At 45.4% G+C, this 24,078-nt stretch overlaps 1 long non-coding RNA gene and 1 pseudogene across 1 annotated transcript in view; one reads left to right on the forward strand and one right to left on the reverse strand.

Annotated features, from left to right (window-relative positions):
* LOC132377090 (uncharacterized) overlaps nt 1-24,078 on the forward strand; it is a 29,671-nt gene that overhangs the window by 3,346 nt on the left and 2,247 nt on the right. Inside the window, exons 2-3 of the long non-coding RNA XR_009506524.1 lie at nt 565-629; nt 23,032-23,088. This is a non-coding gene — a long non-coding RNA (uncharacterized LOC132377090). The remainder of the gene's footprint in view (nt 1-564; nt 630-23,031; nt 23,089-24,078) is intronic.
* Nucleotides 20,965-21,850, reverse strand: LOC132377274 (histone deacetylase complex subunit SAP25-like; annotated as a pseudogene).

Here is a 24,078-nt window from a genome sequence, read left to right on the forward strand (position 1 = left end):
AGACCCAATGTAGCCTAAAAAAAAAAAAAAAAAACCAATGGATTAGTATCTGTAATCTATAAAAGGTTTCTAAAAATCAATAAGGAAAAGACAACAAATCCTATAGAAAATGGGCAAAAAATACAAATAGGCAAGTCACAGCAGGGCAAACTAGAATTTTGTCTAAAGAAGTGCTTATCCTTGAGCACAGAGTTCTCTGGACAAGAATGTTTATTGCATTGGTAAATATCCACGAGTAGGGACTGTGAAATGCTATGTGGCCATGAAAACATTGAAGTAGGTTCTGTATCAGTGAAAAGAGCAAGTATACCCTACAGGACTGCTATAAAGAGCCTAGTGAGACTAGGGGTCCTGAGTTTTCTGGGGACAATTCCAGCTTTATTTTCAGTCAGTACATTTTGTTAGATATGCCACAAAATGTAACCTTTTTATGCCTTCATAAGGCCTTAATGTAAATAAATTCACATCCATCCCCCCCCCCCCCAAAAAAAGAAGCAGCAAGTACAGAGCAATATGAATAGAATGTTCCTATTAATTTTTTTTTTTTTTTTTTTTTTTTTTTAGTTAAGAAGTGGATTTATTTAGAGAGAAACACACTCCGCAGACCAGAGTGTGGGCCATCTCAGAAGGTGAGAAAGGCACCAGGGTATGGGGTTGTCAGTATAAAGTAGGTATAGAGTAGGTAATTTCATAGGCTAATGAGTGGGAGGAGTATTCCAGCTATGTTAGGAAGGGGCGGGGATTTCCAGGAATTGGGCCACCGCCCACTTTTTGATCCTTATGGTTGGTCTTGGAACTGTCATGGCGCCTGTGGGTGTGTCATTTAGCTTGCTGATGTGAGCATATACTGAGGCTCAAGGTCTAGTGGAAGTTGACTTGTCTGCCTTCTTGGACCCATTTGGTTTTAATCAGTTTAAGTCATGTCCTCGGGCTATGTCATTCTTTCAAAGGTTGTGCCCTGCCCCCTTCCCTCCTGTTTCATTCTCCCCCTCAGAGATTTTATTCCCATATTCTTACGGGAAGCAGAAGGGCGATGGTCTGTCTTATGTAACTGCTTCCAGGCTGAGTAGGGGCATCAACCCTGCCTGTCAGGAAGTAAAAATCTCTGGATGCCTGATCTAGGGGCCCCAGGGGCAGGACAGCTCCTTGTTTTAAGTCAGTATGGGCTGGAATCCTCACATAGCCATCATCTTGGTGTGGAACGGTTGTAATTGTTTCCATAGCTTTTCTATGAATCTCCTTGATGATGAAGCACTTTTTGTAACAGCATCAGAGTACTGATATGATTTTAGATGCTGTCCCTTCCAAGGTAGTCTCCCAACCAGGTGTTAGTGCCCAAAAAGTCACAAAGAAACAGCATAGGAGACGTCCCCAGTGGTGCTGACGATGAGCGGGAGTTGGTCTAGCTGGTCTCAGGACTTAGTGAAGCTCAGGTTCTTGATGTCACCTCGCAGAAAGAATTCAGTGAGAGACAAAGTGATAGGTGAGAAGTGGATTTATTTAAAGAGAAACACACTCCACAGACAGAGTGTGGGCCATCTCAGAAGGTGAGAAAGGCCCCTATTAATTTTTTTTTAAATATTCTTATTTATTTGATTTGGAATGTATTCATCCTGTTTTAAATTTTATTAGAGGGTTCCTTTAGGTTAAACAATATTTAAGGCTGTATTATTATAATTATGACATTAACAAATGAAACATCAAGTTTTGTCTTCATGTAAGATAGAAGATTTATTTCCCATCCTCACCTCTTCCTCTCTTTGTTTAATCTGGTATTATAAATTTTAGCTTCTGTGAAGAATTTAGGGACTTCTCACTACCCCTCCCTTCCTGGAACGAAAAGGATTCCTGAGGAAGGCTACTGGGCCATGGTGCCTACAGTTGCAGTTTCTGGTGTGATGAACAAAGGAATTCAAAGCTCAGAATTCTTCTTGCTTAGGATTTGCTCCTCTTTGGTATTCACAGCCTTGCAGAGCCTCTCAGTCTCCTGCCTCAGATGCAGTGGAAGGGACAGGGGCCTCCTTAGGGAGGGCTTTCTTGCTTCTTCCCCTAAGAAAGGGAAGGTAATTACCTGAGTGGCCTAGGAAGGCAAGGCTTATTAGAGCTGCCCTAGGTCTTGGGAGGAAACCTGCTCCTTGCATTTGTCCTTACCTCTCCTTTGGAGAAGCCTCTCAGCTGGTTTTAGACACCCACCAACCGAGGTGAAAGGAATCCTTGAAACTGACACCTTAGTTTTGCCTAGTTCCCTGGCGTTTGAAGCTACATATAACCGCTTTGTCCTTCTTTGAGACAGAAGCACTGTGTTCCTTAATCACATTCTCAGTGTCAGTAGACCCCAATATGGGTGTATGGGAATTGGTTTAGACGTGTAATGTAGGCTTTTCTCTGAGCTGGAGAGTTCACATAGAGTGATATAATAGAAACTTATTTAAAACCAAAACTGACTGCAGCCAGTTCTGTTCTAAAAAGGGTAGTACAATTCATATTCTTAGGGAAAAAAGCATTCCACCACAGAATGGTAGTGGTGAGAGAGTGAAAGTTCAAAACTTAAACTTCTTTATGTTCCATAGTGCTGCTCGGAGTGGAACCTGGAGTAGGTGGTTCATAGTGGGGCTGACTCTGGCTGTGGGTTGTTGGATATCAGAGGTAGGGGGATGGAGAGCTAAGTTGCCCTGAACAATATGAGGGGAATTTAGTTTCCTGAGGGAAGGGGAGACCCCTCCCAAATGAGAGAAGTGTCTGGAGAGGGTGAAGGAGCCAAGCAACATGGTAATATAAAACCCATCTGTCTTTTCATAACTTGAGGAAAGGCTGATGAACACATAGTGTTTTGATGGAGTTTGTATATGTGTATATTTTTCTTTTTGGTAAAGCACGGAGAAAGGGAACCAAGTCCCACATCTGGGACAACTCAGAGCAGAGGGAAGAGACCAGTTTCGGGAGGTGAGATGTGAGTGAGATCAAAAGTCCAGCAGGAGCTGGATCCAGAGCCAGAAGGGACTGCTAAGAGTATTAGCTGCTGGGAATTTGCAGAAATTGCGAGAGGCTATTGGATAGGGGGATCCAGGCACTTCTGTAACGTGCCCAAGGTGAGGGTGGTTGCAGCTAACATATGATTGCTGTAGTGCTGTGTAACTCACAGACCGTTTAACAGTGATCCACCCCCACCCCCACCCCAAGAGCTTTCTGATGGAGGCCTGTTTGTTGGATGCTCCAGGAACTGTCCTGATACTCCGCTTTCTGCCCAACGGAAGCCATTTTCAGTTTAGACTCCAAAAGGGAAACAAAACTTGCCAACAAAGGGCTTGTCATTCTCTTCCTTTCCTGTAATTTACACAGACCTTGAGGACGCTTGTCACAGCCAGAGAGCTGTGGCCTCCCCAGCCACGCCAGCACTGTGTAGGGAGTGAAGGGAGGTAGGGAAAGTTTTCCACGAGGTATTGGGACTTGAAGACTGCTCTGAGCAAGTACCTAAACAAATATTAAGGCTCCAGTGAGGGCCCTAAAGACGCCAAGGTCTCCATGTAGCTGGATTGGGAACAGGGCAAATCCAGCCAGTGCCACACTAAATAAGCACTCTTGCTCATTCCTTAGGGAGGAAAACTCAGTTGATGGAAGAACCTATTGTTTAGTCTTCACATCCACTGTAATTCCAAACTTTGAGGACAGTAGAGATGAGTGGGCTTTGACTGCCCAGCATCATTCTCCCGTCTTAGATGAGAGCACCTTGATTTACTCTGAGGGACCGCCTCCTTCCTAATAAGAGCACCTTGATTTACTCTGAGGGACCGCCTCCTTCCTAATAAGAGCACCTTGATTTACTCTGAGGGACCGCCTCCTTCCTAATAAGAGCACCTTGATTTACTCTGAGGGACCGCCTCCTTCCTAATAAGAGCACCTTGATTTACTCTGAGGGACCGCCTCCTTCCTAATAAGAGCACCTTGATTTACTCTGAGGGACCGCCTCCTTCCTACTCTGAGATCAGGTTCTGGTGTAGTAAAGTCCATCCTTTGGTTCTAGATGGAGGACACATGACTGTGCCAGTCAGAGAATGGCAGTTAGCATGGGCATGGTCTGAAATTCAGGCCAATCAGGACTCTGGACTTTCACTGGAACTGTTAAGAAGTGAATTCTCATTTCTTTTCCAACTGGATTGCCAAACCTGTAGAATGTACATAATCCTGAGGCTGCTGGTGACCATCTTGCTGCCCCAGGGGGAGTTCTGAAGTCAACACAGATGAAAGCTGAGCTGCAAGATCGAGAGAGATGGAGACTAAATGACATCTTTTGAGCACCAGGATCTAACCATACCTTAAGCTAGTCTAACTCTGGATATCTCTTTTACATGGGTCTAGGCTTTCCCTTTTTTTTTTTCCTTTTGAAAGTGTGATTTGGACTTTCTGTCACCTGCAGCCAGTTGAGTGCTAATTCAGGTAATCATGAATTATATATAGTTCTCACTGTAAAGTGTGGTTTGGCTTTTCTTAACAGACAGTTTTGTCCTAAAGCGCTAAATTGTAAGTTTGCGCTATGAAGCAAATGAGACCATAAAGAACCTAGTATCATCCTCTCTACATAGAAAAAAAGTAATTTTTTTTTTGAAGTAGATATTAACTACAGGAAGTAAGGAGGGAGGGAGGAAGGGGAACGGGAAGGAAGATAGGGTGCTGAATTAAAAGAACCCTGAAGTCCGTAGGTATCTAGGAACCTTCAGACCCTATTGGGTCTTCCTGTTCTAAATGCCCCTAGCGCCCTATACTTTTCCCTAACCCTTCATCATAGTTAGTAATGGTATGTTTATGTAATATTTTGGTTAATGTCTGTCTTCCTCACTGACCTGGCAATTCCACTAGGGCAGTGATTTTACTCAATGCTATATATCCCCAGCAACTAGTTCAGCGTGTGGCATTCAGCAAACATTTATTGAATGAATTGTCACATATAGTTACCGAGATTGGACTGACCCTCTTTGATTATTGGGGTTAAGATTGTGGCAGAATTGGCAAAATCAGGGAAAGCTGTCCCTGTCCCCTTTGTATCTCCTATACTACCCACACCCCCAACACATATAACAGAGAATTTTTGTCTTAATGAGATAGTTAAATCAAACCTCTAGTGCTATATTGTTATAAGGTCATTTTATTGAGGAATTAAATAGTGTGGTGGTTGACTTAATATGTGGAAAGCCTTGCAGAGGAGTGGGTCAGATCTGTGTGATTAACAAGCAGTCTTCCTTGCTCCTTTGTCTTTATAAAATGATCTATTTAACTGAGATAATCCACTCTCACTCAGGCTTGCCCAGAAATGTGTCAGAGGCTGTAGGAAGGCCCAGGAAGTCGATGAGGGAGAGGTTGGGGATGCTGGAGACTTGACTCTCTAGCAAGAAACAGACGCAGCAAAGAGTGGCCCCTGGGAGGAGAGGGGGTGGATATCCTGCAGCTCGCTCCTTCCTCCCTCCCGCTCTGGGCTGGGCCCAGCAGGAGCTCCAGTACACCATCCCACCCCCTGACTCGCCTCCTCCCAGATGAAGCTGTGGTTCATCCCTTCCCCCAGCCTGCTTCCCCTGAGATGGGGAGAGTGTTTCCCAAGGCCCACGTGACTTCCACTGGCAAGTGACGACTACAGACGGTTTACCAGTCGGTAAAACTGCCAAAGGCTTTTGTGCTGTAATAATCCTTTTCCTGTTTAAAACTCTGGGGATTTTCTACTGTTGCCAATAGTTTTTCAAGTCAGCAATTACAGTGTAGATTATGTAATGGCTAGGTACTAAAAATAGAAAAGACCAGAGTTTGCATCTATTTTAACCAAATCAAGAGCAAAGGGAGGGGAAAGGAGGAGAAGGAGAGACCAGAGGAGGAGGGAAAAAGAAATTACGTGACAAGAAGCAGTGAGATCTCATCATGTGACTGGACAATCAGCCCACAATTTATTCTGCCCTTTTCCTGCCTTTCTTGGCCCCAGCTCCTGCAGTTCCATCCAAGGCCTCCACAAGGGAGGGGACCCTGCCGAGAATTCTGAGGACTCAGGACCCTCTTGGATATTCCTCAGCTCAGCCTTGGGGTGTTTGCCTGCCTCTGACAAGCAGAGTGACTAAGAGGGGAAGGAATTGAATTTGGTATTCTTCCCCAACCCCCAAGTCCAGGACTCTTGTGTCTTGGTTTCTAAGGTCTTAGCACTCTGATTGTTTCTCTTGTTGCAGTGTTACCATCAAGGGGTGGTTTACGGGGGAGTCTTTAGCATCCCAGATCTCTACCAATCCCTTGCCAAAGCCACCCCAAATAAATATTCAGTGCAATTAAAAACCCTGTATTCACTATGAAAAATGGCTTTGGATACTCTCAACCCTCCCACTTCCCCACCCCCACTCCTCTTCCCACTGGATTGCTACCTCTAAGCCTTTCATCTAGGAATTCAAGGCCTACCACTGGTTTGTTCTTTTGTGACTTCTCACTAATCCCCCACCCCTACCCTGAATCAAGAGATCTTTTTGTTTTCCTAGAGACCTATTGAGTTACTTTAAGGACCTCTAATGGTGAAATTTTAGGTGCCAGGTGTGTCTGGAGTAGGGAGGATATTTTTGTTTTTTTGTGTTTTTTTGCAATTTTATTTATTTATTTATTTATTTATTTGGCTGCGTTGGGTCTTTGTTGCTGTGCGCGAGCTTTCTCTAGTTGCGGCGAGCGGGGGCTACTCTTCGTTGCGGTGCACAGGCTTCTCATTGCGGTGGCTTCTCTTGTTGCGGAGCACGGGCTCTAGGCGCGTGGGCTTCAGTAGTTGCGGCATGTGAGCTCAGTAGTTGTGGCGCACGGGCTTAGTTGCTCGGCGGCATGCGGGATCATCCCAGACGAGCGCTCGAACCCATGTCCCCTGCATTGGCAGGTGGATTCTTAACCACTGCTCCATCAGGGAAGCCCAGGGAGGATATTTTTGGAAGGAGGATTTCTAAGGGCCTGACAGATCACTTCAAAATACACCAGGCTTTCTACTGTGTTACCACCTATACATAGGAACCCCCAGAGGGAGGTTTTGAGTTAATCACTTACAGCCTTTGAGCCTACATAGAGCCCGTGCTGAAAGTACCCTACATCGTAGGTCTCAGGTGGCAAGGAGTGATGGGCACTTTGAAGAAGCAGCTCACTGTTTCCAAAGATTGAACCCAGATAGTTTTGGTGGGGTTAGGGAGAGAGATCTGAAAGTTTAGATCATCAATAGAATTAGTTGCAGGCAGTATTAGAAAGCTACTTCCTCATCATTACTTCCGTCCACTCTTGTACCTATCCCAATCACACTTCATTCTCAGAGCCTTCATCTGTACTGGGGGTGGAAAAGAGTGCCAACAGCTCAGAATAATACTGGTCCCGGCTCCATCCAACACCACCCAGCACTGCCCAAGCTAGTGGAAGTGCAGTGAAAGGAAGAGAGGTCTAATTTAGGAATTTTAGGCATTATTTCACTAGATAGGAGGGAGAATCTGGGGACCTTCCTTAGGGCTTTTCAAATCATAATATCAACCTGGACTGGGAAATGCCCATGGGGTGGCACCGCTCTTGTAGGTTTTTAGTTCTCTGATACTGGATTCCTATCTACATTCTCACCAGAGGCTGACTTTGGTAAGGACTGTCTAACATCTGATATGGTCCAGATTTTAACTCTTCCAACCCACTATGTTCATTAATGCACTTGAACATGCCTGATAAGTTCCTGGCCTCAGGTGTGGTCAGTGTCATTGCAGCATCAGTTGTCTGTTATCTGGACAGGCTGGCCACTCCAGGTAGTCAGCAGAAGTTGGAGGTCACAGTGAGTATCTGCCTTCCCACATCCCATCCCACTCCTGAGGCTTTAGCAAGGCAAGGAGTCCACCGCAGTACCTGCCTTAGGGGCTGCCAGGGGCTAGAGTCAGTCCAGGACTAGATCGTTAGCAAGGTCTACAAAGGAACCCTTTCTGCCTAAACTCAGCTCTCTCTCTGCTGTGGCCTCCTTCCCATTCCCATCCCCATGGATAAGACCATAAGGAGACATCATAACTTGACCACAGCAATGGTGGGTACACTGGTCATCCCCATCCTTTTCCTGAAAGAGATCACCCTTTCTGTCATTAAGATATTTAAGGGATTTTCACCCCTCAACACACACAGACACACACACACACACACACACACACACACACACACACGTGTGCACACGTAGAGGTGGTGCTTCTAGTGTCTGTTGCTTGAGGTAATACTAGTAGTCACAAGCTGGTATGGACAGGGTAACATTTAAATAGATTTAATTTTTACTCATCCAACTGCATTGACAAATTTGAGGCACAGTAGTGCTTATGTATATGGGATATTCATTTGGGCCACAGACAGTGTAAGGTGTAAACGGGTAGAACTCTTGCATTAACTCCACTACCAGGGGAGAGAGCTAGACAACTATCTCCCTTTACCGCACACACTACCACATCCCTCAGACCCCTTCTCTGTCCCGTTCTGACATCAGATTCAGAAATGAGTTTGGGGGACTTCCCTGGCAGTCCAGTGATTAAGACTCCAAGCTTCCAATGCAGGGGGAGCAGGTTCAATCCCTGGTCAGGGAACTAAGATCCCACATGCTGTGTGGCATGGCCAAAAAAATATTAAAAAAACGAAACAAAACAAAAACCAAAAAACGAAAAGAAATGAGTTTGGGAAATGAGCCAAGACAGGCTGAGGGTTAGGCCTCAGGACTCCACCTATTTGCTACAACTCCTCTGGCTGGAAGTACCAAGAAGTAGTACCTGATATGACTCCAGCCACACATGGAGCTACTCTTTGTCACCTTACAGAAGATGGGGGAGGGGAGGCAGAGAGAGGGAAGAAGAGGAGGAGGAAGGAGAGAGGGAGAAGAAGTAAGGAGAGGAGGGAAGGAGAAAGGGATGAGGGGACTGTAGGCTGAGCCTTGGGGCTGGGCAGAGCCAGATTGACAGGGACATCTCTGTTTCCACCTGGGACTGACAGGCCAAGCAGCCTCTCTCATGTTTGAGGTGCTGAGTCTTGGGGAAGTTAGCAGGGGATGTCTTGGCAGCCTGGTTCAGCCGTGGGGTAATCTGACTCCAGGGTTGCTAAACAAGGAGCAGTGCCAGCCCGTCCTCTGTACTCTAGTACCTTCTTTTCTTCCAACCAGACAGACAGGCCTAAGCTCCAAAAACTCATCTATTTTGTCACAAAAGGCAGATGAGGAACAACTCACTAGTACTTCCTGCCCTGAGGGGTTTGCATTTTAAAAGGATACCTTCAGAATATTACTTCTATTACTCTTACTATATGTATTACTAGAACTTACTTCTCCTCCAGTCAGTTTTGGTAATTTAAAATTTTTTCTCAAAAAAATTTTTAAAAAGTCAAAGTTTAAAACTATTAGCATAAAATTTTCAGTCTTCTCTTGTTTTCATATCTCCACTGTATTTAATCTTCCCTTCTTCATTCCCAGTATCATGTATTTAATGCTTTATGCCTTTTTGTTTTTGGCTGCACCGTGCGGCAGGTGGGATCTTAGCTCCCCAACCAGGGATCAAACCCGTGCCCCCTGAAGTGGAAGCGTGGAGTCCTAACCACTGCACTGCCAGGGAGGTCCCTCATGCCTTTTAGTTTTGTTAGAGGTCTATTTTCTTTTTCTAATAACCAGCTTTTATGTTATCATCTCTATTGTTTTTTTGTCTTCTATTTCATTGTTTTACTTTTTAATCAGTTTTAAACTAGTTTTGTAATTGAAAAGTAATACAAAGGGTCATTTTCTCTTATAAAAAGACCAGTTACCCAAAAGAATGGACAAAGGATTAAAAAAATAATTTTATGTGGCTTACAAACGTAAGATCTTACTTACAAGTAAAATAATGCATCTTTAATGGTGGACCTCTGGGCTTGAGCGGGGAAGAGAGGCATCTTAGAGTGAATGCCCCGTGGAAGGAAACCCGGGTTGCAACGCTGAGGCTGCAGCTCCCAGCCTGTGTTTTATTTACTGGTATTAGTCAAGGTACAAACCTCTGTTTCCTCCCCTGTAAATCGTGACTAAGAAAAAAGTGGCCCCACCTGTCTTACTTCATTGGTTGTATCAAATCAGGTACTGAATGTGAAGGAGATAAGACACCTGAATTCCCACTCAGCCCTCTGCCCCCAGTCTTTCTTCTCCCGCAGGTGGCAGTAGGGAGGGGTTGTGGATGAACTCAGCCTAGCCTGGCAGGGCTGCGTACCAGGCTGTGGCCCTTAAAGGAATATTATGTTGAAGGGAAGGAAAGGATCTTATTCTCTCTTTAGCTCACTGTGCCTGCTCTCTTTATCTCTTATGCTCTCTTATCTCTTCTTCAGCTAAGTTTTGTTTTTGATTTTATTTTTAGGTTTTATAATTCTTATTCTGTGGAGAAGTGAATGGGAGGGGTAGGTGTGCTGGAAACAAGCCCCAAGAACTGGGAGTCAGGAATGGGTGGTCTATATCAGCAGTTCTCAAGCGTTTTGGTTTTGGGACCCTTTTTATGCTCTTAAAAATTATTGAGGACTTCAGAAACTTTTATTTATGTGGATTGTAGCTATAGATATTTACCATAGTACAAATATGGAAAAAAGTATTAGAAACTGAGGCTTTAAAATTAGTTGTTAACTATTTTAAAATAATAGTAATAAATCTTTTATATACTTTTTATAAAAAATATATTTTCTAAAAGAAAAAAATTAGCGTAGCTGTATTGTTTCATAGTTTTGCAACTCTCTTTTATGACTGGCTTAATAGAAGACAGTTGGATCCTCGTACCTGCTTCTTTTTTTTTTTTTAATTTAAAAAATTTTTTGGCATGTTGGCTCTTCGTTGCTGCGCGTGGGCTTTCTCTCATTGCAGCGAGCGGGGGCTACTCTTTGTTGCAGCGCGTGGGCTTCTCATTGCGGTGGCTTCTCTTGTTGCGGAGCACAGGCTCTAGGCATGTGGGCTTCAGTAGTTGTGGCGTGCAGGCTCAGTAGTTGTGGCTCGCGGGCTCTAGAGTGCAGGCTTAGTAGTCATGGCACATGGGCTTAGTTGCTCCGTGACACGTGGGATTGTCCCAGACCAGGGCTTGAACCCATGTCCCCTGCATTGGCGGGCAGATTCTTTTTTTTTTTTTTTTTTTTAATAAATTTATTTATTTATTTATTTTTGGCTACGTTGAGTCTTCGTTGCTGCACTCGGGCATTCTCTAATTGTGGCAAACGGGGGCTGCTCTTCGTCACGGTGCATGGGCTTCTCATTGCGGTGTCTTCTCTTGTTGCAGAGCATTGGCTCTAGGCATGCAAGCTTCAGTAGTTGTGACACACGGACTCAGTAGTTGTAGCTCTTGGGCTCTAGAGTGCAGGCTCAGTAGTTGTGGCTCATGGGCTTAGTTGCTCCGCGGCAAGTGGAATCTTCCCAGACCAGGGCTCAATCCCGTGTCCCCTGCATTGGCAGGTGGAGTCTTAACCACTGCACCACCAGGGAAGTTCCTCATACCTGCTTCTGTATTCAGTCTGTTGTGATATCTTCCTCTGGCTGGAGTAGATAAATAAAATTCGGCTTCATACAGATTTGTAGTTGGAAAAAGTAGGAGTATTTTATTTATTTATTTTTAAAAATTTATTTTATTTTATTATTTATTTGGTTGCACCAGGTCTTAGTTGCGACAGGCGGGCCCCTTAGTTGTGGCTTGTGGGCTCCTTAGTTGTGGCTCACCAGCTCCTTAGTTGCAGCATGTAGGCCCCTTAGTTGCAGCTCCAGGGCTCCTTAATTCCGGCTCCAGGGCTCCTTTAGTTGTGGCTCGCCAGCTCAGTAGGAGTACTTTAATAGCCTTTTCAGATAATTGTGGATATCTTCTTTAATATGTCACCAAAACTGGACAGATGGCAGTTTCTGAAAGGTTAGTTGCAATGTGAGATCTGAAACCATATCAATGAATTTCTCATATTCAGCTATGTTAAATTCCATTGGTTTGTCTTGCACTTTGAATGGGTCTTTTATTCATGACTGATTTTGTAGCATCATGCATTGGTCATTGGAAAATAATGGCTCAGTGATTTATGCAGATCTTCCAAATGTAGACACAGTTCAGTTCATAATACCACATTTGTTAATATTATCACTGATTTCGTCACCAAGTCTAGGTATTGGGAAGCTGTCAAGCTCATCCTGATTTTCACTTGACAGCTCAAATTTTATCGTTAGCAAAAATTACTATCAGTTTTTCTTGATTTGACAAGTTCACTTTCATTCATTTGCAGGAACATGTCTGCTAAATACCCAAGTCTGAATTATCATAGTTTGTCAATTGTTCTTTCTAATAAAAATGGTGTTCCACAAAAAAAAGCAGGTAGTTTAGCTCCCAATGCAAGCAAGAACGTAAATGCATCCAGTACTTCAGTATGCAGCAGAAGTGCTTTGTGCAAGGCTAGTAACAAGATATGCCCTCAAGGGTCATGTTTTAATAAAATTAATGATTATTGCTCCATTATAGACATTCTTATGTGAAGTTGGCCTTTTTGTTAAAACATAAGTGCTTGGGGGTGAAGAATATGACTTCGTTGATTTGCGTTAAGGCCCCAGCAGTTTTATCTACTGTTGCTTTTGTATTAGTGCAAATGTTAACAAAGTGAATACTACAGAAAGTCTTGGTATTATTATAAAAATAGTCTTCTCTGACCACCCTGGAAGGGTCTTTGGGACCCCCCCAGGAGTCCAGAGATCATAACTGATCTATGTGATCATGGGCAATGATAGCTTGTGGGATCGAACACCTCAGTCAGCCTACCTGTGCCTCAGTTTTCTCAACTGTAAGGAGGGGCCTGGGTGCGTTCTCAGCTTCTCCACACTGTTGGACCCTGTTCGCTAGTTCTTGAAGCCCCTTTTCCCCCAGCAACTGTGCTACTGCTCTCTTTTCTCTCTTCCTCTCTCATGTCTCCTTTTCTCTCCAAAGCTCCTCCTCAGCCCACTTCTTATAGGTGGATGTCCTCCTTGTTTCACCTGCTCCTTCACTCCTTGGGTGATCTTATCCCCTCCCTGGTCTTTAACCATCACCCGCAGGCTGACAGCTTCCAAATCTCTATCTTTAGTCCAGATATCTGCCCTGGGCTCAAGTTCTATGATTTAAGCTGCCCCTGGTACCTCTCCACCTGTATGCCTGATTGTGTCATCTTCCCCCACACATAGCCAGTCTTGGTTCATCCTTCATCCACCTAACTAGTTAAGCCTGAAGCCCAGGAACTCCCCTTATCTGGCCCCCTTACTTCCATCATCTAATCACCCAGGCCTATCAGTTCTGCCGCCTAAATATTTTCCCAGTCACTCCCTGCACTCCAGTTCCGCCACCACTGCCTAGGACCAGGCCCTCATCATTTCTCACTCAAACTATTGCAAGAACCCTCTCCCTGGTCCCCTGTCCTCCCTTTCCAACCTATACTTTACAGCTCAGGCTGGAAATCTCAAGATACCTTCTCACAGGTTTTTGGATTTTTTTGCATTAAGTAAATACATATTGTGTGCTTACTATGCCAGGCACTGTGCAGGGTGCTGGGGGTACAACACAGAACACAACAGACAACAGTCCCTGGCCTCCAGCACTCACAGTGTATGAGAGAGAAAAAAAATACAGGACACAGGGAATCATGACACAGTGTGATAGAGAGAAACGGGGGGGTGCTTGGGAACCCCTAGAAGCCTTAACTGAGGGTTAGGTAAGTCCAAGGGGTGGCCAGGGAACACTTCCTAAAGGAAGCAACACTCAGACTGCACAACTGGGTGGGAGTTAGCTAGAAGTGGCGGGAGTGTGGTGGTGAGAAAGCTTTCCTGGTAATTTGATCATCTCATTTCCCTGTTTAAAACGCCCTTTTGAGCTTCACCATTGCCTGTGGTATAAAGTCCAAATTCCTTACCATGGAACACAACCTTTGTGGCTTCATCTGCTATTCCCCTGTATTCAGCCCGAGTTGCTTTCAGTTCCCCCAAATCCCGGCTCACTCCCTCACAGTTCCTGGCCTTTGCATACACAGTTCCTCATGTCTTCCACCCTTCCCACCCTCTCTGAGTTACCAGTATCAACTGACTCAGGAGACCTTCCCTGACCTCTCCCACATAGACTTTGTGGCTCCGTCTCCTGTGCTGCCCACCTGTGCACACAGCTGGACTCGTGTGCATTTATCACATCATTAGAGCCCATCCCAGTGTGTCTCTGACTCTTGCTCCTACCTGCCAGTGCAGGATCCCAGGTCCTGCCTAGTTCCCACTCGCTCACCCCATGAGCATTTTGGGCATCCCCAGGGTGTGTGTCTCCCATGTGCTGGTGGATAAGGTTAGGCAGTTTAACCCCCTACCTCCTACCCCCACCCCTAGGTATCTTTTCCCCTCCTCCAGCTCTGCAACCTCACTTTGCCCCTGCCACACCCCATGGAGCTATCAGTTCTGCTGGACATTACCACACCCATCAGGCACCCCGCCCCTGCTAGGAGTCACTGACATTTTGGCATGAGGTCAGCCAGCTCCACTATCAGAGCAGGGCTATGGGGCTTCTGGTGCCCCCATTGCCTTATAGAGCCATTGGCTTTGGCTCCACAGGTATGTCTAAGTCACAGTTACCACCCTGGCTCAGAATTACCTCCTCCTTTCCACAGAGCAAAGCTTTTGTCTCTGGGTCAGCTCACTGTACCTATTTCCTTCTTCCTTTAGAAAGAGTTATTTCCCAACAGGTCTCCCAACCGCTTATGCAGATAGCTTCCCAAGGTTCTGCCCACCAGCGGGCCAGACTGGTGTGACCTTCATCACCTTCCGTCTCCAGCCTGGAGGCAAACAATGTATGGGTATTTATCTATTTAAAATAATAGATTATATAAGCAGTACTGAATATAGCTTCATCATTAAAAAATCCAAGCAGTTCAGAAATACATAGAATAAAAAGGTAAAGCTCCTCTTCCACCCCTTCCCCTGTCTTAAAGCTTACACTACTGGTAGGTACTGGTTGGTTAACTATTTGGTGGAAATGTTCAGACTTTTTGCTCTGCTTTTACACATGTGTATGGCTTGCATAATGTTTGAAAAATTATCTCTTTTTTTCCTCCTTGGATTTCCCCCTTTTCCACTCTCACATTCATGGAGCTTATTTCGTCTTGAACCAGCTCTCCAGATTAGAATATGGAATCAACCTTCAGGTGTCTCTGGCTTTTGTGTATCAAAAGCTTACACACTTAGGGAAACTTCAGGATTTGCAGAATAGCTCATCGAAGGAGAAGGATCCTCTTGCACAGTCTGAATACCTTGACTAGAAACAAGATGGAAGAAGGATTTCACCTGAAGTGGCAAGACCCCCAACTCTTTGCAGCCTTCCCCTCCCCCAGACTGGTTGGGGGCAGGAGACACAGGGGAGAAAGATCTGTGGTCTCTGGAGTCCCACCCTGCCTTCAAGCAGCTCACCTGGGCAGGCAGGAGTAAGATCCCAGAGAGCGGTGGCCGCATGGTGGGACCAAGCTGTAGGGATGCAGGCAGCCTGGTCCTAGATTCCTCGCTGCCCACAGTGGCACAGAGCAGCAGAGGCTGCTAGACCTGGCCTCAGCCACCTTCACAGCCCCTTCCTGTGTCCCATGTCTGGCACTTCTCAGGGTTCAGACACACCTAGCATTAAGTTGCCTGTTGGCAGGATGGAAACTCACCATAAACATTGAGCTGAGTTATAGAAACTAAAGTTTGGTTTCTTGCTCACCTGAATTTGTGAACTGAGATTTCTTCCTGTTGCTTGTACCATTCATATTTTGCCACTTGTGAAAAAGATTTCACAATATATCTTGAAAATGTTTCCATAGAAGTAGATATAGATTTATTCTTTTTAAAAAACAATATTATTTTTTAAAAAATACAGGCTCATAGTAGGAAATTCTAACAGTACTGAAGGAGAAAGCAAAAGTTCTCCAGTCATCCATTCCCATTCCCTAGGCATAATTACTGCTAACAGCTTCTTGAGTGTTCTAGAAATTTCCTATGCAGATAAAGACATGTATCTATTTCTGTGTAGCTCTTTTTATATACAGATAATCTCAAACTACAGGTACTTATCTGCAACTCTTTTGATTCTTTATGTAACAATTTGACCTTTATTGTTAAATAAATTCTATTATTTAAGTAGATATAGTTTAACTTTATTTCTTTCAGTGATGCCCAGTATTCCATAGAATGGATGTACCACATGTGTTTAACCAGTTGATTGGCCTAAATTTCCAGATTTTTATTAAGGGCACAATGAACATAATAATAGCTAGCATTTATTGATCACAGACATAGTTCTTAGTATATGGTAAGTCACATAACCCTTGTAACAGCCCAATGAGATATAGGCCCTGTTATTGCCCCTGCCTCACAAATAAAGGGACTAAGCCACAAAGAGGTCAATAACTTTCCCATGGTCACACATGTGGTAGTACTAGGTCTGGAATTTGAATCAGGCATCAGGTCCCAAGCCTAAACTTTAAATTAGGACACCACAGTCCCTGTGTATATGCTGTGTACCTGTGCTGAGATATCCATAGAATACATTTGTAGCAGTGCAGCTGCTGGGTCAAAATAAATGCATGTTAAACTTCAATAGTGCTAAATGATTAGGAGTTTATTTTATGAAGAGAGCAGTGTGCTTCTTTTCATAATCAAGTACAGAGCCCACTTGTTTCCTGAGAAGAGAAGGGCCACACCTCTTGTGCCCAGAGACCTCACTAGGTAAGGATGTTTTCTTTGCGGTGGCCGGGGCTTCAGCTCTGAATCCTATCTAGCCTTCTCCTCTCTGGGCTGGACTGCGCTCCCAGGAGTCTTGGTAACCATGCTTATGCCCTATTACTAAGGCCACAGCCACAAGCTGCCAGAGAATTCAGCCCCTGGACTCCTTTTCTCTCTGTACCGTGTTGGTCTCTCAAGGGCAAGGGTACTTAACAGCTAGGAGACTGCCCAGATTCCAGTTTCCTATTCTATCTGCAAGAAGAGAAAATGGCAGCCACCTAGAGAAACAGTTGGCTACTCTTTACTTCCCCACCTGAAGCTCCTACATCTAACTGCAAGGGACATCAATGTGGGGCTTCTAGGCCTGGATCTACCCCGGACCTGCACAGAAGTGGGAGGTCAGAGTATGTGGCATGGCTTCTCCATGGCAGTGGAGAAAATGGAATCAACTTGATCTAACAATTCTACTTAAAGACTATAACCTAAGGATAAAAATAAGGATGTGCAGAGTCGGAATTATATATTGGCCAGCACTGTCAGTAACCTAAAGAGGCAATAACAAGGGATTAGTTAAATCATGGTAGGTACACAGTGCAATACAAGAGATCCATTAGTTTACAGACAAAACCGTCCGCACCTTATCGCTGTGTCAGCGGTTCTCAAACAGGGGTGATTTCGCCCCCATCCGCACCAGCATGGGATATTTAGCCATGTTTGGGGATGTTTTTGGTCATCACAGCTTGGTGAGGGGGCTCGGTGGGGTGTGCTGCTGGCACCTAGTGGATAGAGAGAGGCCAGGGATGCTGCTAAACGTCCTACAGTGAATGCCCAGGACAGCTGCTCACAGCAAAGAGTTATCCAGCCCAAAATGTCAGTAGTGTTGAGCTGAGAAACCCTGGGCTACAGGAGTGCAGGCAGTGCCCAGCATGTGGCTGTCGCCATGACACTCTCTGTTGTTGTGAACAGGGGCAAGCACTTACGATTTATTCACCTGTAGCTTGCCACTGTTTTACGTGATTTACACCCATTAACTCATTTAATCCTCACAACAAGTCTGCGAGGCAAGTTCCACTATGATCATCCCATTTACAAATGAGGAGCTGAGGCACAGGGCTGTAAAGCACTAGTTCAAGGTTCCCATGGTAGCAGTCTAAGCTTGGCCTCTCACAAGTGCTCGTGGCAAGTGCTCCAGGACTTCTCTCCCCTCTCTGCTTCTTCCAGAACCTTGGAAGCACCAGGGGTTGTTTATATCTGTACAAAGAGAAAAAAAAGAAAAAGCAGTCAACTGGCCCTTCTCTTTGATTCTGACATTTCCAGTGGCTTTTGTATTTTTTTCTTCAGAGGGTTTAACTGAAATGAGTACTGAGGGCAGAGATTATGGACAACCATGAAAATTTACTTGTTGAGTTTACACGAAAAAATCCTCCGGTCACTCCTGCAGTGGTCTCTTAGGACTCTTTCAGCCTCTGGGCCTACAGTCTGGGCTGCTTGGGTAGTAGATTTGCTTAGACATGAGAGCAAACTTTCTCATCCAGGAGGACAAGAAGGAGCTGGTGAGCCAGTTTTGGGACACCAGGGACACAGGGCTGTTCTGACTAGGCCCGTAGTTTGGATGAAGTGGATACTTCTCCATAGGAGGTCTCCAACAGATGGGAAGTTGTAAATGGGGTGAGGATGGCGGAAGAAGTGGGAAGGGATCTGTTGGATCAAAGCCAACTTTTCACCAGAGGAAAAATTTATTAATTATAGGATGCCGTAGGATTGGCTTCGCCTCTGAGTGTGGGAGTAGTAAGCTGTGCTTTAAACAAACAGCCCCATCACTCAGCAGTAATTAGCAGCAACAATAGGCATCTTCACAGGACCAGACTGACAGGTGGCTCACAACACACAGCCTCGAGCCTGGCCTGGAACCAGGCTTGGATGCGACACCTGTGGAGCCAGTCGGCCCATGCTGGGGCAGCCCAAGAGGCACCGGCACAGAAGTGACATACTCATTCTTGGGCCATTTGCTGGAAACTTGCTATGTACTAGGCACTGAGAGGAACACAAAAGAAATGTAAGACACAGACCATACCCACAGTCAAGAGAATTGAGGAGACAAGATTAAGTTTGAAAAGTTATAGTAGCACAGAAATATAACTGTCCCCCCATATCTGGGGATTGGTTCCAGGATCTTCGCCCCCCTCGCCCCTGGAGATACCAGAATTCATGGATGTTCAAGTCTCCCGTATAGAATGGTGTAGTATTTGCATATAAGTTATGCACATCCTCCCATATACCGGGTTTTTTTTTTTGGCCACGCTACGAGGCTTGCAGGATCTTAGTTCTCCAACCAGGGACTGAACCTGGGCCATGGCCGTGAAAGCACAGAGTCCTAACCACTGGACCGCCAGGGAATTCCAGTATACTTTAAATCATCTCTAGAGTACTTATAATAACTAATACAATGTAAATGCTATTTAAATAGTTGTAAATACAGTGTAAATGCTATGTAAGTAGTTGCTAGCGAGGGGGCAATTTCAAGTTTTGCTTTTTGGAACTTTATGGAATTTTTTTTTCTCGAATATTTTCAGCCCTTAGCTTGTTGAATTCACAGGTAAGGAGGGCCAACTGTATATTACATATAAGGGATGTGGACCCTCAGAGCCAAATGGGAATTCTGGACCAGGTGATGGAAGGGAGAGAGGTCTGTATCACACTGGCACGTTTCTTGTAAAAGAAGTAGGAAACACAAAGAAGAATAAAGAAGAAAATGAATCATATTAATTAACACTTGTCAGAGATATACATTGTTACTATTTTGGTTACATCCTTTAAGATCTTTTTTCTGTGCACATATATGGGTATAAACACACACATTTCATTACATAAATGGGTTCATATGCTCATGTGGTACATACTGTTCTTTGTCTTGCTTTTTATACTTAGCGATAAGTTGTGGACAGTTTTCCTTGTCAGTAAACTAAAGATCTCTTGTATTTCACTGTGTACCTACCATGATTTAACTAATCCCTTGTTATTGCCCCTTTAGGTTACTGACAGTGGTGGCCAATATATAATACCGACTCTGTGCACATCCTATTTTTATGCTTAGGTTATAGTCTTTAAGTAGAATTGTTAGATCAAAGAATATGCGCACTTGCAGCGGTTTTGGTACATATTGCCCAATTGCCTTTCAGAAAGGATATATCAACTTAGGCTCTCCAGTCCTATGAAAGTGTCTCTTTCACTACATCCTTCCCAACACTAGGTATTATTATTATTATTTTTAATTGCAAATTTGATAAGCAAAATAGTGTTTCATTGTTACTGCTTTATTTTTCTTTATTATTATTATTTTATCACTTGGACTTTTATTTTTTTATAGGCCAATTAGTCATTGGTAATTCCCTTGACAAATTGTTTGATTATGTACTTAGTTTTCAATTGGAATAGTCTTTTTTTTTTCATTTTATTTGTGCAGTATTCTATTATTATTATTTAGTGTGGTTTATTCTTTTTGTCTTACTGATTGATAAGGGTACTTGATGAATATTCAGTCTATTAACTCTTTGTCTTTTTTATATTACAAATATTTTATCCTAGATTGTCATTTGCCATTTAGTTTTGTTCAGTATTTAAGCATTTGTAAAACTGAAATGTCCATGCAATCGAGGTGGTCTGTCTAGGCTTTCCAAACCACTGGGCTGGAATGGCCATGACTGGGAGCAGGGAGGCCCATTGGTGGCCCCTGCACTGGTACCAAGGTGGCAAGACGAGGCCCACAGTTAGGACCAGGCTGGAGAGGATGGAGCTGTGCAGTTCAAGACAGAGTAGAGGTGACCAAGATGTGGTGATCTTGAGTGGGGGAGTGAAGAAGGAGGGAGAGGAGTCTGGGGTGACTCACAGGGTGCTGACCTGTACAGCAGAGTGAGCAGGTGGAGGGTGAACCGGAATCGGGAATACAGGAAGAAAGGGGTTGGGGGTCAGGGGCAGAGATTGTCATAATTCCTCTAGGGATTGTTGTTGGAGTCTCCTGGTAGAGAGAACTCTTTGGTATTTGAATCTCTAGGCCTGGCCTGGCTTCTGTCTTTGTGTCAAGCTCGGAGAGGCTTTCTCTGCTACAGAATTATAGATTTAAATAAATTCTCTCTTAATACTTTGTTTCATCTGTTTTTTTAGATTTTTTTTTTTTTTTTAACTTTTTTTTGCAAACCAACACTGTTTTATTGTCAACAGAACCTGCCTGGGGAAGTAGGAGGCCCACTGTGCCCCCGGAGAGGCTATGGACCTTGGTTGTCTGGGGCCGGTGGGAGAGATGGGTCTGTGCAGTGAGAACAGCTCTGGCCACCACTGGCACCTGGGTGATCAAAGGCAGGGTCTGGGGGGCCAGCAGGGGGCGTGGGAGCCCCTGGGGAGCTGGGTCTTGGCTCCCCCTGGCTCATCTGCAGGAGCCCAGTGAGGGCGATCGGCTCAGGCCCACTGAGCCAGGCAGTGGAGCAGCCAGAGGATGGGATGGGGAGGACCCAGGGGGACATTATTGGGGGTGGGAGCAGCAGTTTCAGAGAGTCCATCACCTGCTGAGGGCCCTGAGACAGGTACAGGGGAACATGCTACCCACAGGGCAGCAGAGGGTCAGAAAGAAAGACGCCTTCATATCACTGGGAGCCCTGCATCCCTGGGTGCCTGCTCTCCACTCTGATGTCCTGTTAGACTGGACCTGAGGCCTCTGCCTGAGGCTGCCTTGTACAGAGGCCAGAATCAGGGGTGGCATGAGGTCCGGCCTGAGAAGGAGGTGCCTGACCCACAGCTGGGTCCCCACACCAGCCGAGGTCCGCTTGAGCCTCATAGTTTGGGTCCCAGGATGCCAGCAGGGTCATCTTTGACGGGGCCACCTCCCAGGTCGTCTGTGGGGAGAGGGGAACTGGGGTTCCTGGGGACCGCTTGGCAGCCAGGCCTGGGGGCGGCCAAGGCAGCAGCTGCTCTTTCCGATCCAGGAAGGCCTTCGGGACCAGGGCTGAAGACTGTCCTGTGGGGTGTTCTTGGCTCCCCCAGGGCTTCCTCTCCAGAGTCCCAGGCCTGGCCAGGGTCGCTGCCCGCCAAGGGGCCTTGTGCCTCAGGCACCTGCTCTTCACCTGCGCCCCACTGCCGGGGGGTCCAGGGCAGCATGCCACATCCAGGGGGAGGGCAGGGCAGGGCCCTGCGCCACCCACCCTGCCTGCCTGGCCCCTCCCGGCTCCCACTCGGGCCCAGCTTCCGTCAGCGGCCCACGCTGCCCTGCGCGCCCCTGGGAGCCCAGGTTGCGGCCCACCTCGCAGGCTTTACATTTAAATCTGGATGGAATTTGTCATATTTTGGTGAATTGTGAGTTAAAGATTTAACTTTTTTTCCCCTAAGTCACTAATAATTAAAACATCTATCCTTGCTCTTGTGATCTGAAATACCACCTGTGTCTTACAGTATATTTCCATGTATATACCTGAGTCTGCTCTAGAATTCTCTGGTGTGTTCCACTGAATTGTCTGCTCCTGCACCAGCACTGTTCTGATCACATTTTCTTTAAATATATCTAATAGGTGCTAGGGTAAGGTGTACTTCACACTTTTTTTCCTCAGAATTTTCTTTGTTCTTTTAGGATGGACTGCAAAATCATTGTAAGCCCTGCTCCTTTGGACTGCACAGTGGGAGCTGGAAACATGGGTGACCCCATTGGGACCCTTTGTATTCATAAGCACCAAATATACCAGGAGCTGGGTTTGATGAGCCTGGACTTTCTTCTTGATACAGAAATCACATGGGGCCTCTTTAGGAAGAAGCCCCTCACTGCCATTGACTTGGGGCATCGCCCAGTCTCTGGCCCGAAGACAGTCCTGTGGACCCTCAGAGCCCCTGTGTCCTTGCTGCTGTGGCTGCTACAGCACCCAGCCATATGCTCCCCACTGTAGCCAAGCCAGCCTATACTGGGGTTTTATTCTCCATCTTGCAGGGAATCTTGTCTCTAGCCAGTGCCCTCAGTGCCCTCTCCGAGCCTGCTCTCCTCTAATGATTTTCTGTAGGTTAGCTCTGAGGATCTTTCCTTTTCTTTCCTTTTCTTTTCTTTTCTTTTTCAATATTTATTTATTTGGCTGCCCAGGGTCTTAGTTGTGGCATGCAGGATCTTCATTGTGGCGTACAGAATCTTTAGTTGCAGCCTGCAGGCTCTTAGTTGCAGCATGCCTGCGGGATCTAGTTTCCTGACCAGGGATCGAACACGGGCCCTCTGTATTGGAGCGTGGAGTCTTAACCGCTGGACCACCAGGAAAGTCCCTGGGGATCTTTTCTTAATCTGTTCTTAAATGTGTTTCTTCTAGAGAATTCTTCATAATTGGCAGCATTATGATGGCTTCTTCCTAGTTTCTTCTGTGCATGTAAGTTTTTCCCTATTTCACATTTGCTAGGCTTTTTCTTATTTAAGTGACTTTTTCAGGGTCTTTTTTACTGAGGAGTCATGAACATACCGTAAAGTCACAAATCCTAAGCGTACATCTCAGTGAGTTTTTACATATGTGTACACTGTGGAACTACCACCCTGATCAAGATAGGTATTTTAGAGTTAAGAAGCTGTTGGTGGGAGGTTGGGTAGAGAGGGAAGTGTTGAGTGTGTCCCCAAGTTGCCACCTTTTTCTGGAACTGCCTTTAAAGAGTGTTAAGGAGGGAGCCACATGTCAAGTCTATACGGTATGTGGAGAGCAGAATGGTTAGGAGTGATGGGTCATGTTTTGGTCCTCCCCCTTCCTAGCCATGGGACTTTTGTGCCTCAGTTCAACAACTGTAAAATGGGAGTAGATGATAGCTCTTACCTCACAAGGTTGTCATGAAGATTACACAAGGAAGTACATGTAAGTGCACAAAAAATGTTAATTGTTGTTTTTGTTTTTATCAATGAGGAGGAGGAGGCAGTAGTTCTTAATGAAGGGCACACATCAGAATCACCTGGGGCACTTTTGCAAAATATACATTCTCAACCTGGCCAGATGTACTGAGTCAGAATCTAGATTTTAAACACCTTCCCAAGTCATTCTGTTGCTTATGTTGGTTAAGAACCCCTGGGCTGGAGGTGGCCATGACAGGCTGCAGGAAGGTCAGTGGGTGGCCCCTGCGATAGTGAGGGCTGGAGAGGATTGAGCTGTGCAGATTCAGGGCAGAGTGGAGAGGTGCCCAAGATGATGACCTTGGGTGGGGAGCAAGGAGGGAGGGGAGGAGTGTAGGGTGACTCACAGGGTGCTAACCTGAATGGCGGCTTGAGTAGGTGGAGGATGAGCCAGGATTGAGAATACAGTAAGGGGGGTGGGGAGTGGGCCAGAGATTGTTATAATTCTCCTCGGGATTATTGAGTGGAGGCTTCTGGTGGAAACACC

The sequence above is a fragment of the Balaenoptera ricei genome, chromosome 13 (assembly GCF_028023285.1).
Source record: "Balaenoptera ricei isolate mBalRic1 chromosome 13, mBalRic1.hap2, whole genome shotgun sequence".
Classification (NCBI taxonomy): domain Eukaryota; kingdom Metazoa; phylum Chordata; class Mammalia; order Artiodactyla; family Balaenopteridae; genus Balaenoptera; species Balaenoptera ricei.